Here is a 16,452-nt window from a genome sequence, read left to right on the forward strand (position 1 = left end):
AGAATCTGAACCTAGATCTGAGGATGCCAAGGTCGGCTTTTTTCCATTCAACCACAACTATGTCCCTTCCAAGTGACTTTCCTATTGACCTTCTCCAACAAAGTGCTTGCTGTTTCACAACCCTTTCAAAAATCTCCAGAGCCTTAGCCATTGCCAAGTTGCTGTCTGCCATTGGTATAACTTGGCGCCAAAGTATCCCTGGAATTTTGTATTCCTTTCCTTTGCTTATAACCTTTTCACCTGAAAAGCTGGTCTACAAGTCACCACATTGGACCGTTCAGATATTTTACCACTTCTGCATCATTGTTCTTATAATTTCTCCTTCATTTGAGATGTTTTTTATTCTTTCAGATTTTTAATTGGTAAATGCCTCTGTTCATAACATTCATGATATTTTGTTCTGAATTCTAGTGTCTGAGACTAGTTATCAGCAGCTGTAATTTTACTATTTTTTTCTAACTCCTTCTACCTGTTTGATTCATATTCATCTTTGAAGGTCAAGCTTTATCCCACATCTTCCTAGAAAGTTTATGATTTTCCTGATTCCTAATGACTTTTTCCTTACTCTGAACTCCAGAAACACTATTTGTACAGACAGCTGGATTCTGTTTACACAGACTTGGTCTCACTGTAGGTCTCTCTTGGGTTGCATCTTGCCAAGGAATACTCACTGCCCATAAGGCGTCTCTGTCTGAATAATTTGATGCTACTTGACATAAGATAGACTAATTATTTCTTAAACTCTGCTTCCTGCATTTCTACATTTTGCCCCTTTTTTCACAGTATGACTTTCACTGAGTTCTATGAGGCTCATTCACATGAAATCTCTGGGAACTCTTAGAATTATTTTTCTTTTTGTTCCCACTTCCAATTTATAATGACATTTTTCTTCATGTTTTAGTCTCCTTGCTCCTTTGTCTTTTACCAAAGCCTTCATCTTAATATATGTCCTTTTTACTTCATATAGTATCTGGCATCTAATCTTTCCCTGGTTTAATTTAATTTATTCAATATATACCAGTCAGAAGAGTCTCACTTCATGATTTTTTTTCCTTTTTATTGAACTTATTGGGGTGACACTGCTTGACAAAATTAAATACATTTCAGGTGCACAATTCTACAACATACATGTTTTGTTCTCTTTAGTCTTCTTAGATGATCTGGTTCACCAGTTTGAACATGTGTGCAAGTCTCATCTGATAAGTCTGAATTATAAATTACATGTGACCTTTTGCTACCTTTCTACCAAATGGTTCATGCTTAGGCAAAACTTGTTGCTTGGGTGAACAACATTCTCATCATTCCACTCCTATTTTTGAAGTTTTAAAGAGCCCATTTTATTATAGTATCTCATTTCCACTTCCTCATGCTCATTGTTAAAGTCTAAAACCAATTCCCTGTGTTGATGTTTTTCAGTCCTGCTATGGCAGACTCCTTCCTCATTTGGTCCTACCATAACCTCACTGCTTCAATTAAGTGAATCTGTATACACTTAGTTGCTCTAGTCCTGTATCTTACCTCAGAGATCCTGCATTTTCCTCTCACCTGGATAATTGACTGCAATGGAATGACTCTTTGTCTCCCCCAAAAATTCACATGCTGAAATCTAATTCCCAATGTGATGATATTAGGAGGTGGGGATTAGGTCATGAGCCCTCATGAGTAGGATTAGTGCCCTTATAAAAGAGACCCCAGTGAGATCCCTTGATCTTTTCTGCCATGTGAGGACACACCGAGAAGATGGCCACTTATGAGAAAGTGGTCCTCACCGGACACCAAAATCTGCCACTCTGTGATCTTGGACGTCCCAGCCTCCAGAATGGTGAGAAATAAATTGTTGTTGCTTGTAAGCCACCCAGTGTATGGTATTTTTGTTACAGGAGCCCAAGTGGGGTAAGACACTGATGTTGTAGGCAGTGTGTGCTTTGTTGCATGCAAAGCAAAGACAAAAATGATTACAAACCACAGTGAAATAAGACACTGCAACACAAAAGCACACAAGAGCAACAAGTGACAGAATTCTATTTATGTTTATTCCCTAATAACTCCATTAGGAAATATTCGAATTGATACTTGGCTCATGAGTCCAATCCTCAAACCAAGCAGAATAGAGCCACATTTTCCAAAGGGGTTAAGCTTTAGAGACAGCACATCAGGTGGAAACTATGCAGAACATTTCTTAGAAAATGTGGAACTGACAAACAATCCCGCAGTGAGTTGGACATGGCCATTTTTTAAAATGGGAAACGAGAGAGGTGTTTGGCTGGAGTTTAGGGCACACGTTGTAGAAAAATATTGTAACTTTATATAACTAGCACCATTCGGCCCAGCAAGAAACACACATTATGAAAAGCACATGGGAAATGATACTTATGGCTTTAGGAAAAGCAGATTTACATTTACTTTAGAGCATGAATTCATTGTCAGGAATACAGAGCTCTGCCTACTTATCACATTGCACAGAGACCTGGTGGCTCCTTTTTCCAAAGCAATATGTAGATCAGGGGTTCTCAACCTTTCTAATGCCTTGACCCTTTAATACAGTTCCTCATGTTGTGGTGACTTCCCAACCATAACATTATTTTCATTGCTACTTCATAACTGTAATTTTGCTACTGTTATGAATCGTAATGTAAATATCTGTGTTTTCTGATGGCCTTAGGCTCTACAGTAGCAGTTTTCAATCCTATGTGTCTCTAGCAGGGTCACCTAAGACCATTGGAAAACACAGAGCTTACATTACGATTCATAACAGTAGCAAAATTACAGTTATGAAGTAGCAATGGAAATAATTTTATGGTTAGGTCACCACAACATGAGGAACTGTATTAAAGGGTCGCAGCATTAGAAAGGTTGAGAACCACTGATGTAGATGATATAGTAGGGATTCAATAAGGGCCTGCGGTTTAATTCATTAGTGCATTTGAGAGGTCAGGCCACTCCCTGATCTCTCCTCCTTTCCCATATCTTCTAACCTTGGTACCTTGGCCTTGTGAACAGAATTGCAAACACTCAAGACCAAGCAAGGCAGGGGTATTTTCTGTGTAGCCTGGAGATGTTTGTATTAATTTTTTCCCTTTAAAGTCAGAAGCAAGAATTTTAGGCTCCCCCAGTTAGAGTCCACAGGAAAGTGCTCGCTAAGGAGAGAGTAGTTTATGGAAGTGCTGCCTGTGATAAAGCTTTTTAATAATATCTCAATTTTATAGGTCTTAGGAAAAGCACATTACCCTCATGTGAGTGATAAAAGCCCATGGAATCTTTAATTTTCTTAACTATGAGCAGTATTCATAGAGTGATAATACCCTTAAATTTTCATTAAGCTAAAAATAAGTGTATATTCTTGTCATAGCTATGCAGGGTGCCCTAAATTTATGAAATTTTGGAAAAGTCCCCAAAATTTACTTGTAAGTCACTTCTTTGGAATTTGGAAATATTTCCCCCTGATATTCAGGTGCCAGGCCAGCCCACAATGGCCTATTAAACACATGATATAGGTAAATAAGACTGTAATAAATAAAATTAAGTTGGCAGATGGTACTCCTTTAATATATAACACCTAATAATATTATTATTATTATAATAACTAGAGGCCCGGTATATGAAATTCATGCACGGATAGGGTCCCTAGGCCTGGCTGATGATCAGGGCCGATTGAGCCTCTATACTTGCTGCTGGCCGGGGCCACCCTTCGCCCGCGATCAGTCTTCCAATCAAATTGGCCACCCTGACAGCCTGCTTGCCCCAACTGTCCCCCCCTTTCCAACCTGATCACCCTTAACTGTCCCACCCATGCAGGCTCATTGCCCCAACTGTCCCCCCATGTTGGCCAGCTCACCCCCAACTGCCCCTCCACACTCTGGTCTGATCACCCCTAATCTACCTTTGCCTTGGCCCCGCCACCACCATGGCTTTATCCAGAAGGATATCCAGACAGAAGGACTCCTGGAAAGTCTCCCCGTCTAATTAGCATATTACCCTTTTATTAATTATTAATATCTGTATATCTATATATCTATCTATCTATCTATCTATATATATATATATATATATATATATATATATATATATATATACTTTACTTACTAAATTGTATAAAAGTTTTAGAACTTAGGCAGTTTTCACAGGCAGACAGTGTCACTATTGCAGTATTTCTTTAAATTTTTCTTTAAGTTTAATGTGTTAGGTATTAAACCAATGTAAAGTCAGCCTTGAAGAGGAAAAAACAGAAACACTTGGAATGCAGCTCTGCTGATCTTTCAGTGAAAGAGAAGGCACTGGCCAGAAACAAGCTCTGAATTGTTCCTCCATTAAGGGCCTGGGGTGCCTGAGCCCTCTGTCTTCATGAGGTAGCCTATCATGAAAATCGCTTGTGAGATATAAATACTGAACACATAACCTTGTCTCACTCATTCTCAACATGATCTCACCTCCTCCACTGACCTGTCGAAGATGCTGCCCAGGCTGGCCTTCTACATGATAAATGGAGCCTCGTGGAATTTTCAGCTTAGCCTCTTTGATTTACAGGCTTACTACAATAAAACCCTAGGTTTTTGGTTATCCATGTCAGGGAGTCCTAGAAGCTACTGTCTTGCACTGTCTGCTGCTCAGAATCCTAAGTCTGGCTTTCTTAGTTCTCTATCAATTTGGCAATTTCTACAAAACTCAGAAACTTAGCCATTGCAAGAACACCGGTTATAGCATAAGGAATTGACTAATCAGTATAGCTGAAGTAGATGCTGGTGAACCTGCTTCTTTTATTGCTTTAAACTTTTATAGTTGATAATTGAGAATCTCATGTGGCACAGAGTTAACAGGTCTAAGTCATAAGGTGGTGCTGAGCAACAGACAGCCTCTTGCCCATGGGAAAGTGGACTCTAACCCGACCACTACTTAAGGTGTGACATTGAGCAAGTACTTAATCTCATTGGACTGCCACTTCATTATCTCAAATAAAAAAAATAATAATACCTGCTCCAACCATTTCTGTCTTGTTTCCTGGATCAAATTAAATAATAGGCAATGATATATTTTGAAAACATGATATGTTAAGCAAACACAACAAATTATAGTGTTGATCATCACCATAATTGTAAACGTATCCCAGTGGTTCTGAAGACAAATGCCAGTTACTTTCAAAGGACACACTGACCTTTTGGAAACTGTTTTCTATTTTGTGGTCTACTGCATTCCCTGTTTATTGGCCTGTGTCCTGCATTGCCAGCAGTAATTAGCTTTAGCTTTGTTCCGAATGTCCAACTCCACTTATTTTTCTTTTACTAGATATTGGCATCGATTTGTAAATGTTTATTGAACATCTACTATAGTGTTATAAATTCCCAATTGCTCTCAGGTTGCTATAGTAAGGAGGGAAATTGGAGGTTCATTGGGATATTCTCAAGGACCATGACTGGAAACAGCTTTCCGTGCTTCTCTTTACACTCTGTTGGCTAGGAGCCAGGGCATGACCCCGATACAGCAATAGAGAAGGCTGGGAGATATATTCTTCCTGTCTGTCAAGGAAAAGAAAAATGAGTGGACTGTGTAGAGCACTTAGCATTGCCTCTGTCATATAATTCTCTGATGGCCAAATACACAGGAAAATTGTAGCATGGGAGACTAATTAAGAGATGAGCAATATCAATGGTTTTCAACCCAAGCTGTGCACTAGAATTCCCTAAGGAACTTTAAAAATACAGATATATGCACCTTTCACTGGACCATTTGGTCAGAACTTCTGAGCCAAGTACTGTATATTTCTTTTTCTTTTTTTCATCTTTATTGTTGAAAGTATTATATATGTCACATTTTTTCTCCCACTGACCCCTTCTAGCCCACACCTGCCACCTACCCTAGGCCTTTACCACACTATTGTCTATGTACACGGGTTGTACATAGATGCATACAAGTTCTTTGGTTAATCTCTTCCCACACACCCACCCTCCAACCCCTACCTTCCCTCTGAGATTTCAGAGTCTGTTCCATGCTTCTCTGGATCTATTTTGTTCCTCAGTTTATTTTGTGAGTGAGATCATGGGATACTTGTCTTTCTCTGACTGGCTTATTTCACATAGCATGATACTCTCCAGGTCCCTCTATGCTTCTCCAATGGTAAGAGATCCTTCTTTTTCACAGCTACACAGTATTCCATGATGTAAATGTACCACAGCTTCTGTATTTTTCCAAGTTGTTTAGGTGATACTCATGGAGAGTCAGGGCTGAGAATCACTGATCTAGACTAATGAAATTATAAATGCTTTGAGAGCAGTCCTGTTTATTAAATGTTTAAAATTCTGAATTTGGCAAATAGAAAGAGGTCACATTACTTGAGCTGGTCACTGATGTGTACTTCTGGTCCTGAGTTGAGTTTTCCTACTGTAGGCTGGCTCCATTGGCAGTATCCAAATACCTCTAATCTTGTTTGTTTTGAAATATCACTTTCAATAACATAAAAAGTTCTCCTCAGCTTACTTCCAAATCGTAATCATTCTGACACTTAAAAAGGTCATCACATTTTCCCCTCTAGGCATTTAGAAGGCTGTTTCAGTTTCTGTGTTTTACAACTCCCTCAGGTTCTTGGATATCAACCCTCCTGGTCACCACCTTCCTTTTCTTGGTGAACAAATGCTACCCTCTCTCAGGGTGATCACCAGTAAGAAAAGCTGATATGCATTTTCCTCTAAAGATTGGGGTCCTCCATGGCCAGGTCCCTCCCTGAAAACTCCTTAAACAGATGAGGTCTAGGTGCTCCTAAAGCAGTGGTTCTCAGCCTTCCTAATGCCGCGACGCTTTAATACAGTTCCTCATATTGTGGTGACCCCAACCATAAAATTATTTTCGTTGCTACTTCATAACTGTAATTTTGCTACTGTTACGAACCATAATGTAAATATCTGTGTTTTCAGATGGTGTTAGGCCCACATGTTGAGAACCACTGTCCTAAAGTGTGCCTTTTCTACTTGGCTACCCCTTCATGTCCTCCACTTGTCTCTTTAGATGGCTCTTGCTACCCTGCCCTACTGGCAACTCCATCACTGGCCCTGAGCTCATGTATAGTCCTAAATAGTTTCCAAAACCCACTTTGGTCTTACTCTGTCATTAGCAACTGCACCCATGCATGATTAAACTGAAGTCTTACTATTAAAAGCTGGGAATTCTTTAGGATAGGTGCAATGATGCACAGCTTTAAAGTCATGAAACTCTCCTAAGCCTCTATGATTTTACTAAGGAATCTGGTCTGTGTGGTGCCACACAGCCTCCTGCTCAGGGCTGTCCCTTCAGTGCTAGGATGCTGCACCTTTGTGTGGTAGCAGAAAGTCCTTCACACCTTTAGCACCTGCAGTCCAATACAGTAGGTCCCAGTTCTCTTCACCTACTCCTCACTGGTCAGAAGAAACATTTGTATGTCAGCTGCCTAGAACACCAATAGACATCTACAGATTCCCCACAACAACGGGCAGATTAATGCTCCATGATGCTCCTGGTTACAGCTGTATCTCTCTATTAACACACAGCCTCTTAACATGAGGCTGTTGTGTGTTTTAAACTTCATATTATAGTTACACAGTGTGGAGACTTAAGAAACATGTTTTAAATTAAACCTCCTCACCACATTTCCTACCTAAATTCCCACGGGGAACCTGATTTGCTTTATAAAAACAGCCACCCCTTACGCGGACTGTGCCAGATGCTGCTCAGGCTGCAGAAGTGTGTTCGTGTTCACTCGCTTGAGACTGGTTTGTCACTTCTGGTTGGCGTCTGCCCTCCCGGGAGTGTGAGGTGTGGGGAAGAACTGCAGCTGCTGCCTCTCCAGAGCTTTGCAGAGGGAACTCGGTGGCGGCTGCTCTGTTCGGAGTCTGCTTATCAGCTGCTGTGTGAGCAGCTGGGAAGGAAGCTCCTGAGAAATGTGACTATGTTTATTCAACATGTTATGGTGCTTTAAGTCTTGAGTCTTTTGAGGAAACACGCATGGAATACAAATCGTTGACATCGCACTTATATCTCTTACAATCTTTCAACACTGCTTTCAAAGCGAAAGGTTTTCACTTCACAGGAATCCGAAGCTGCCAAGTGTGAAGCCTGGTGTTCTCATTTGCATGTCAGTCCCAGAATGCTTTTCCAGCCTCGGCTCTTTTGATTTTGCTGTTTGAGGTAGAATCAAGGAAAGTTTTGTGAACATTATACCTCTGAGACGCAGACAAGAGAAGTAGGATGGTTTCCCTTTGCCCTAAGCTTAGTGTGACTCCCAATGGAAATGTGCGAGTTCGGAATAAGTAGAAGAGGTATTGTGCTCACCCATCACTGTTCTGAAACACACTTTGAGTGCACGGGTTCTCGTTACTTCCAATCAGATTTTATTTCTCCTTTCAGCTGCATGCATCACGGTTTCAGAGAGGTTGAGAATTTGAAGATTTTCTGATCTTGAACACCCCCAGTTCAATGGGTCGTCATCATCTGTGTGACCACTCAACTGGTCACTGCTGCCAGGTCTGGTGTCTGTTAGGTGCCCTTGCTGACATCTGCCTCCAATGACAACTGGAGTGAGAATGTGGTCAGCGGGGGGCATGGCTCACTGGTACCGACTGGCTCCGTGACCAGTAAGTATTACTTTTGACCATCTTACCACCCAGTGCCTTGTGAATGTACAGCTTTAGAGACATGAAATCGCATTGTTTCTCCATCCACAGAAGTAAAACATACTTTCCTTGATCTTGATTGTTATTATAGAGGGAAGAAAACTGAGGCCAGAATGGGCAAGGCTTCTCCAAGGATTTATGGAAAGTTGGCAGGATATTTTATATATGAGCCCATTTTTAGAGAGTGACCAGGAACACCCACTTTGTGCCAATCACTGCCCTGGGCTGGGGATACAGCAGTAACGAGAGAGAGAGAGAGAGAGAGAGAGAGAGAGAGAGAGAGAGAGAGAGAGAGAGAGAGAGAGAGAGATATTGATACCTTCAGAAGGCCTACCTTACCAAAGCAAATATAGACAAAAGTTACAAGTAGTTACGATCTATGTGAAGAGTGTTATCATATTGAAATAAACCACTTTTAACCCCCTAACCCAGTCTAGGAAGGAAAACTCCCCTGCATTTATTTTCTTACTGTCATCTAGATAAAGTGTCTAGTTTGTAAAATATAACCCTAGCGACCAGAGTGCCAAGAAAGACAATGATTTTTAGGACATTTAATTGATTGTTTAATTAGTTTATTGGGCACTTTTTATTTGTCACACTTGGCGTTAGGCATTATAAATTCAAAGAAAATAAAGGCAGGATCTAGAGGGTGCAGAGCAAATTGAGTTACACGAATGAATGGATGCTTCAGATGAAATGTCACGAATACCGTAGGAATAAAGGTTTGCAGAAGTGAAAGAGCAAGGGAGAACAAAGACATCAGGAGATGGTGAATTCTGGGAGACGTGAAATGGCTCAGCAAACAGAAAAGGGACATGTGCATGAGCTGGGACTTCAATGGGGAAGAAACCACAAGATCAAAGGCAGACGCATGAGGCTTGCTGGTGGCCCTCAGTCTGGGTCTGCCTTCTGCACTACATCCAACTGTGCTTTCCCCGGGGAAGAGCAGAGCCCAGAGGAAGGAAGGGCCTCCTTGCAAAGGCCTGTGTGGGAGTGTAGCCTGGTGGGCATGAGCACAGCCCCGCCAGACCTCCTGGGTTTAGTTCTGGCGTTGAACGCTTTTAGCTTAGTTTTCAGTTTTCTGTCTTTGTTTTCTCATCTTTAAAATTGTTAGAGTTAAGGAATGAGTGATGGCAAGTACTTAGAACGGTTCCTGGCATGTGCCCCATGCATGTTAGCAATTATTGCTTGGGTCATGGTGAGCATTACTAGTAGTAAATGCTTCTGGCTCCTGTTCGCCAAGGGTATGTACCTGGTTCCTCCTCCCAGGACTTTAGGCAGAGGGCACTATTGTAGAGATCATGGGTCAGTCAATTGACTCTGTGCAGGGAAATGGGCAAAATGTTTCTTGTTGCTTGAAACTGTGTTACCACCACCGGGGAGGGCGGGGGGCGGGGGGGGGGGTGGGGGGGGCGGGGAGCTGGAGGAGGTAGGTAGGGATTTTTTCTTCTTCCCTATTTCTATTTTTGCTCACTGTTTTTACCAATATCTATTTACAATGTAAAAATATCTAAGATTTGTGGGCAGCTCAGAGTACCCACCAGAGAGTAGTTGGGTAAATGACAGGTCTCCTGCGGTCACTGTCAGTTCTGCTCAGCCTGGCTCCCCCACCCTCCTGTCTCTCTTGTCCTCTCCAAAATAAGTTTTGGGTTGTTTTGGGCTGTGGTATACTTATCCCCACCTCTTACTGTCCTTGTCCATAAAAAGCAAGATGCTTTCTGTCAGTCTATCACCGTCCTGGATTCCTCCTTGGCTTCAGAGCAGAACTGCCATCATCATTGCCATCCAAAGCCCCACTGTGGTCAGGCCTCCCGGACGGGCCTCATCACTGTCTGCACCCGAGTTCCTCACCCAGCTTCCCATTGCAGTCCCTTTCCTCAGAGCTCCTTCGTTTCTCCCTCCCACCCTCTCCTCAATGTCACCATCCGAAGGGCCCACCCAAATCTTCACCTGACCATGAAACACATTCTATAAAAATTATACAGACAATTATTTTCTTTCTGTCTCATAACTTACATTCCGTGAGGCTACTTTTTCTTTAAGTTTTTGATCAACCCATCCACAACAAAAGGCATGCAAAAAATTTTGTTTTAAAAATTCACTTTTACCAACAATAATTTTCTTCTCTGTATAGGACACTTGAAAAAACCTGATAGCCCAACTTTCCTTAAGAGCTTGCCAACTCCCCCACATATTTGGTTCCTAGCCATTGGCTCTTCTCAGATAAATTTTAACACAACTATTAGCTGCTCTACAGCTTAAATTCTTGGTCTTGGCATTTTAGAGATGATCCTAAATCAATATATAATGTTGTGAAGATTGAATGTTTATCCTTTCAGAGGATTTGAAGCCATGCTTATGTAAGAAATATCTCAGCTATGAAAATACTGAGAATTTCACACAACTGCATTTTATCAGCAATACAGAAACACACTATGATCCCACAAACACAGTCTATCTGGAAAGATAACCTGCTTTGTGCTTTATAAAAGTTTGCCAGTTTGTTTCCCGTTAAATGGTGACTACTATCCCACAGGGGAAAAAATTCAACTCTTTATACAAGATAAGTTTGGAAGAAGCTGTATCTTTGAAACAATAATAAAATGCATAACTGTAGTAAAAATGATTAAGGGACTCAAAAATAATTTTCAAAACTCCTTAAACCTAGTAGTTCCCAAGAGAGGACTGAAACCACATTTTATCAAATATACAACTTCAGCATTCAGCGCTGTTCTTTCATTTCCTAAAATGACTTCCACCATGTACATTAAAAGCTTTCCTCCCGGGAAGATGATGGATTTCACCGTGGCCTGTGAAGTCAGAGATATAACACACTCATTAAAAAAACAAAACACGACAAAAAAACAGACTAAACACTTTAGCACATAAGCCACCAGATTACCAAGGCTTATTTTTTTTTCTTTCAAATTTATGTTCTTCTTATTACTTGTGAGTTTCATCAATGATTTCCAAAGTTTTGTCCCATTACCAGCAGCATTAGTATCACATGGGGGGACTTGTTAAAAAATCCAAATGACCAGGTTTTATCCCAGACACATTTCATCAGAACTTGGGGCAGGAACAGGTAGGGTCTATGATTCTGGTTGTATCCCAAAGTTTGGGAAACACTGCTATTGGTTGGTTTACAGGGTTTGCTAATTGAGTAGATGTTGAAAGGGAGGAGTTCAGGATCCTCACAGGTATCTGACCAGCTGATTTCATGGTTAGAAAATTGAACCATCAGTAACTCAGAGCCTCATACTATTGCCTTCAGTATTACTTAGGATCTTTAAAGGGACTGTGCTAATTTCCACATTATATCTCTTGTCTATATTTTTTGCTGCATAACCACCTTCTAATTTGCCCCTAATCTTGCCCTTACCTGCATCAGTCTATCTATTCTCAGCATAGCCACAGTTGTTTGTTTATGAGTCAAATCATGCCATTCCCCACTTAAAAGTCCTATGGAGACTTTCTATATCAGCTGCAGTATTGGTAACAGAAACAACATCAGCTAATACTACATATTTTTATTTATTTTTAAGGTTGTATATCTAGTGTGGGTCATCAGGGACTCTGCTCAACATAGTCACTCAGGGAACCAGGTTGATAGAGACTCTGCCTTGACATGGACTTTCCTTATCACTGCAGGGGTGGGAGGGGCTGGGAAAACACATAGTGGCTTTTAAAGATTCCACTCCCCCCAGAACTGACACATTCCATTTTCAATCTCATTTCATTGGCTAAAGCAAGGTGCCTTGCTGTGCAACAAACTGCAGCAAAATCTCAGCGGCATGGAACAACAAGCATTTATTTGTCCTCCATCTGCACACAGGCTTGGGGTCATCTGATCTAGATAAGACTAGGCCTGGTGGTCTGCTGTAAGCTTCAAGTCATCTGGGATAGCACTATGTAGCAGGTTTCTTAGCTTCCTCCTAGGGTCCCAGATAGCCAGAGTGTATATTTTGTTTGTTTTCCCCTCTGTGATGGCAGAAGCCCAAGAGAGCAAATCTCACTTAGCAAGTACATCACAATGGCTTGCTTGCATTATGTCTATTTACATCCTGTTGTCCAAAGCAAGTCATGTGACTGAAACTATAGCCAAAGGGTACAGAAGTATAATAATATGACTATGAAGCCTGGTCATGGGTGTGGATGCAAAGAAGTGGTGAAGAATTGGGACAAATAATCCAATCTCTCACACTTGACTTTAATGGGCAGGAAAATATGCTAGTAATTCTCCTGTGAGCTTGGAAGGATAATTGGAAATATTTGCTGAACACCACTAAAAGATTAGTGGTATGAACCAAAGTCCTTACAATGACCTAAAAGATTCAATAAAACCTGGCTTCTCCTCGCTTCCTAATTTCACCTCCTGCCACTCAGCTGTGACAAGCCCATATAAAGCAAACTTCTACCTCAGGGCTTTGCACTTACTATTTATTTTGCCAGGAATATTCTTTTATTAGGTGTTTACATAGTTTTCTCTTTTATGTTCTTTAGACCTTTACTTTAGATGGACACCTTAGCTAACATTGAATTCCCCTGGACTATTGAACTCCTTTCCCTGCTTTTATTATCTACTGGTGAGGCCTGGTGCATGACATTTGTGCACTTGATGGGGGTTGGAGGGTCCCCTCAATCGGGCCTGTGCCCTTCAGCAGTCCAAGAGCCCTTGGGGGATGTTGCAGTTGGACATCCTTTGTGCTGCTGCAGAGGTTGGAGAGCCTTTGCCAAATGATATTACCTGCCACCGCAGCTGTGCACTTGTGGCTGAGCAGCTGTCCCCCTGTGGGAGCACACTGAACACCAGGGGCAAGCTCCTGCATTGAGTGTCTGCCCCCTGTGGTCAGTGCACGCCATAGCAACAGGTTGTTCCACTGTTTGGTAGATTTGCATATTACCCTTTTATTATATAGGATTGCCAGAACACTTCTTTTCACTTTAGTGTATACATGTTACTTATTTATCTACCAGCCCTCATTATAATAGCACTATGGACAAGGATTTTGGTCTGTTTTGTTCACTGTCTTAAGCCCCTCTATTTGTGTCTGGCATCTATATCTTTTTGTTGAACAAATTAATGAATATCATGGGAGCTGATATTTTTTGTCATCAGAGACTGTTTTAACTTTTTTATTTCAGAAGTTGAAAAGGATTCTATTGTTTAATAAAATCATTTCAGCCAAGTTTGACTGACTGGCCTGTTTACATTAACCTAATCCTCAATCTTTTCTGCAGGCAATATCATTTGGCAAAGGCAACTTTACAAAGTAAATGGGAGACCCCACGAAAAGGCAGGACTTTGTTGCTGATATCAGCCTCTAAATTATCACAGGGAGATGAATGCCTTCCCCTGGGGGCATTTGGTAATATCTGGCGCATTTTTTGATTGCTACTAATGGGGTCAGGGTGCTACTGGCATCTAGTAAATAAAGGCCAAGAAGAAGTACTAGCCAGCTTGTAATGCACAAGACAGCCTCTTCCCACCCACACCTGCACACACCCCAAAGAATTATCTAGCTCTGAGTGTCATTAGATCTGAGCTGAGAAGCTAGCTAAGGGAGGCGATAGGCCCTGACCTCAATGGTTCTGAAAGTTGCTTCAGATAATCAATGTTATACTACCCATCCGTGGAAGACTGCAAGCACCACACAAGCAAGAGTTAAGATGCTATTATTGGCCTACTAGCACCTTGTACTGGGTCTGTACTACTATGTTTCCAAAAATAATTGTTGAACAAATTAATGGAAGAAGATGGCATAAAACCCTGATATATTCATGTAATACCATGATGATGATAATTAAGCACTGCCTGGTTTCCTTTATTCTATTTTAAGATCAAATTTAGACCTATACTGTTAACAGTTCTGTGGCTTTTAGTCTATTTTCAATTTCTATGAACAGGAAAAGGAAATGTCCTATTAGTCCCTCTGGTGCAAAAGCTCATATATTTCATTAAAATGTCTGCTGGAGAAATATGTTTCCCCTTATAGATAAAACAGAAAATGATTTTGGTTCCTGTAAAACCTAATGGGGTGAGTTTAAGGTATTGTGACTCAGAGAAGTATTTTTAGTTTGTTTTTGAAAGCATTTTTGGGTCAATAGTTGACCAAAATACTTTCTTATTCCCCCCCCCCACCCCCCCCCCCCCGCCCCAATCAATACACTTGCTGATTCAGTCTGGATTTTTTCTCCATTGCAGGCTTCCAGTGAGCACAATCTGTATTGCTCAGCAAAGCTAGTATGTTCATCTGTTTGCCATTTCTTGTTAGAGCTCTTATTACACTCAGTGTCTTCATGTAGATAAGTATGTGTATACAGGGGCAAGGAATTCATCACACAAACCTTCAGTTTTTATTAAGTAATAGTCATGATTGTAACTGGTGTTCAGCTAATGTTTAACTGGGGGGGGGGGGGGAACGATTTTTTTCTTAAATAAAACAAGAGTCCTGGTGAATAAGTAAGGTGATTTCCTTCTAGGTATTGAGGGCATACTTTCCCAGAAGACCCAGAAATCAACACAAAAACAAATAAGCAAAAAAAAAAACAAAAACAATCCCAGTATCTATGATTTAGCAAAAGACTGTGGGAGAAGACACTGTTGGATCTCTCATCCTCAACCTTCCTTCAATCACTGCCTTCCCCTTGAGGTCAAAGATTCTATCATTAACCTGAAGGCTGGGCGTGGATCCTTAGAGATATTCCTGACTCCCCTCTTTCTCTCACACACTAAATTCAAAGCTTTTCTTAAAAAAAAAATATATATATATATATATATATATATATATATATATATATATATATATATATATATATAAAATTGATTTTTCATAGAGAGGAAGGGAGAGGAACAGAGAGTTAGAAATATCGATGAGAGAGAAACATCAATCAGCTGCCTCCTGCACACCCCCCACTGGGGATGTGTCTTTGACCAGAATGAACCTGGGACCCTTCAGTCCACAGGCCTACACTCTATCCACTGAGCCAAACTGGTTTTGGCTCAAAGCTTTGCTTTTCAAGTATATCCTGAAACTGCTGCTTCTCGCTTATGCTACTTTGGGTTCCATAGAGAAAGCTTCATTTCTCTCCTGCGTTTGCTTCGTTAAGTTTCTTCTACTTGTGTGTTCCTACAGTCAAATCTCTACACAGTGAAAACATTTTAACAACTTGTCATATTATTTTACTTCCCTGCTCAAAACTAAGGACTTGCCACTGAACTTGGAATCGAAACTCCTTACTGTGACCTGTATATGGCCCCACATAAACTGGTCCTGCCTGCTTTTTTCTCCTCTGCTTTCTTACCCACTCCACCCTACCCTACCCCTCTTGCTGTTCCTTGTACCATCCCTAGTTTGTTTTTGCACTTGCCAACCCCTTTGTATAGAATGCTCTTTCCCCAAATATTTCGACCCATTATTTCCTCTCTTCCTTTAGATCTGAGCAAAAACGTCACCTCCTTAAAAGAGATACCTTACTGAGCTTCTCTAACTTGCTTTTTGTTCTTATAGCACTTATCCCTATATGAAATTATATGTATTTATTTTCTGTTTCTACCTGGGTGTAAATTCCAGAAACCTAAAACATTGTTTATTGCCCTGGTACCTAGAATTGTGCTTACCTTATATTAGATACTTGTTCATTATTAAAGGAATGAAACTTTACCTAATTGTTCAATGATGACCTCGGGCTCCATGCTTGCGACTGCAGGTGAGAAAACTTTATAAATTCTTTAGTTCTGCCTCCTATTCAGTGACTTGGAGTGATAGTGGTACAATGTGATTAAAGATGTAGGTTGTAGAGGAACTGCCTGGAGTTT

This window comes from Pipistrellus hanaki, assembly GCF_964339955.1.
Source record: "Pipistrellus hanaki genome assembly, chromosome: 9".
NCBI lineage: Eukaryota > Metazoa > Chordata > Mammalia > Chiroptera > Vespertilionidae > Pipistrellus > Pipistrellus hanaki.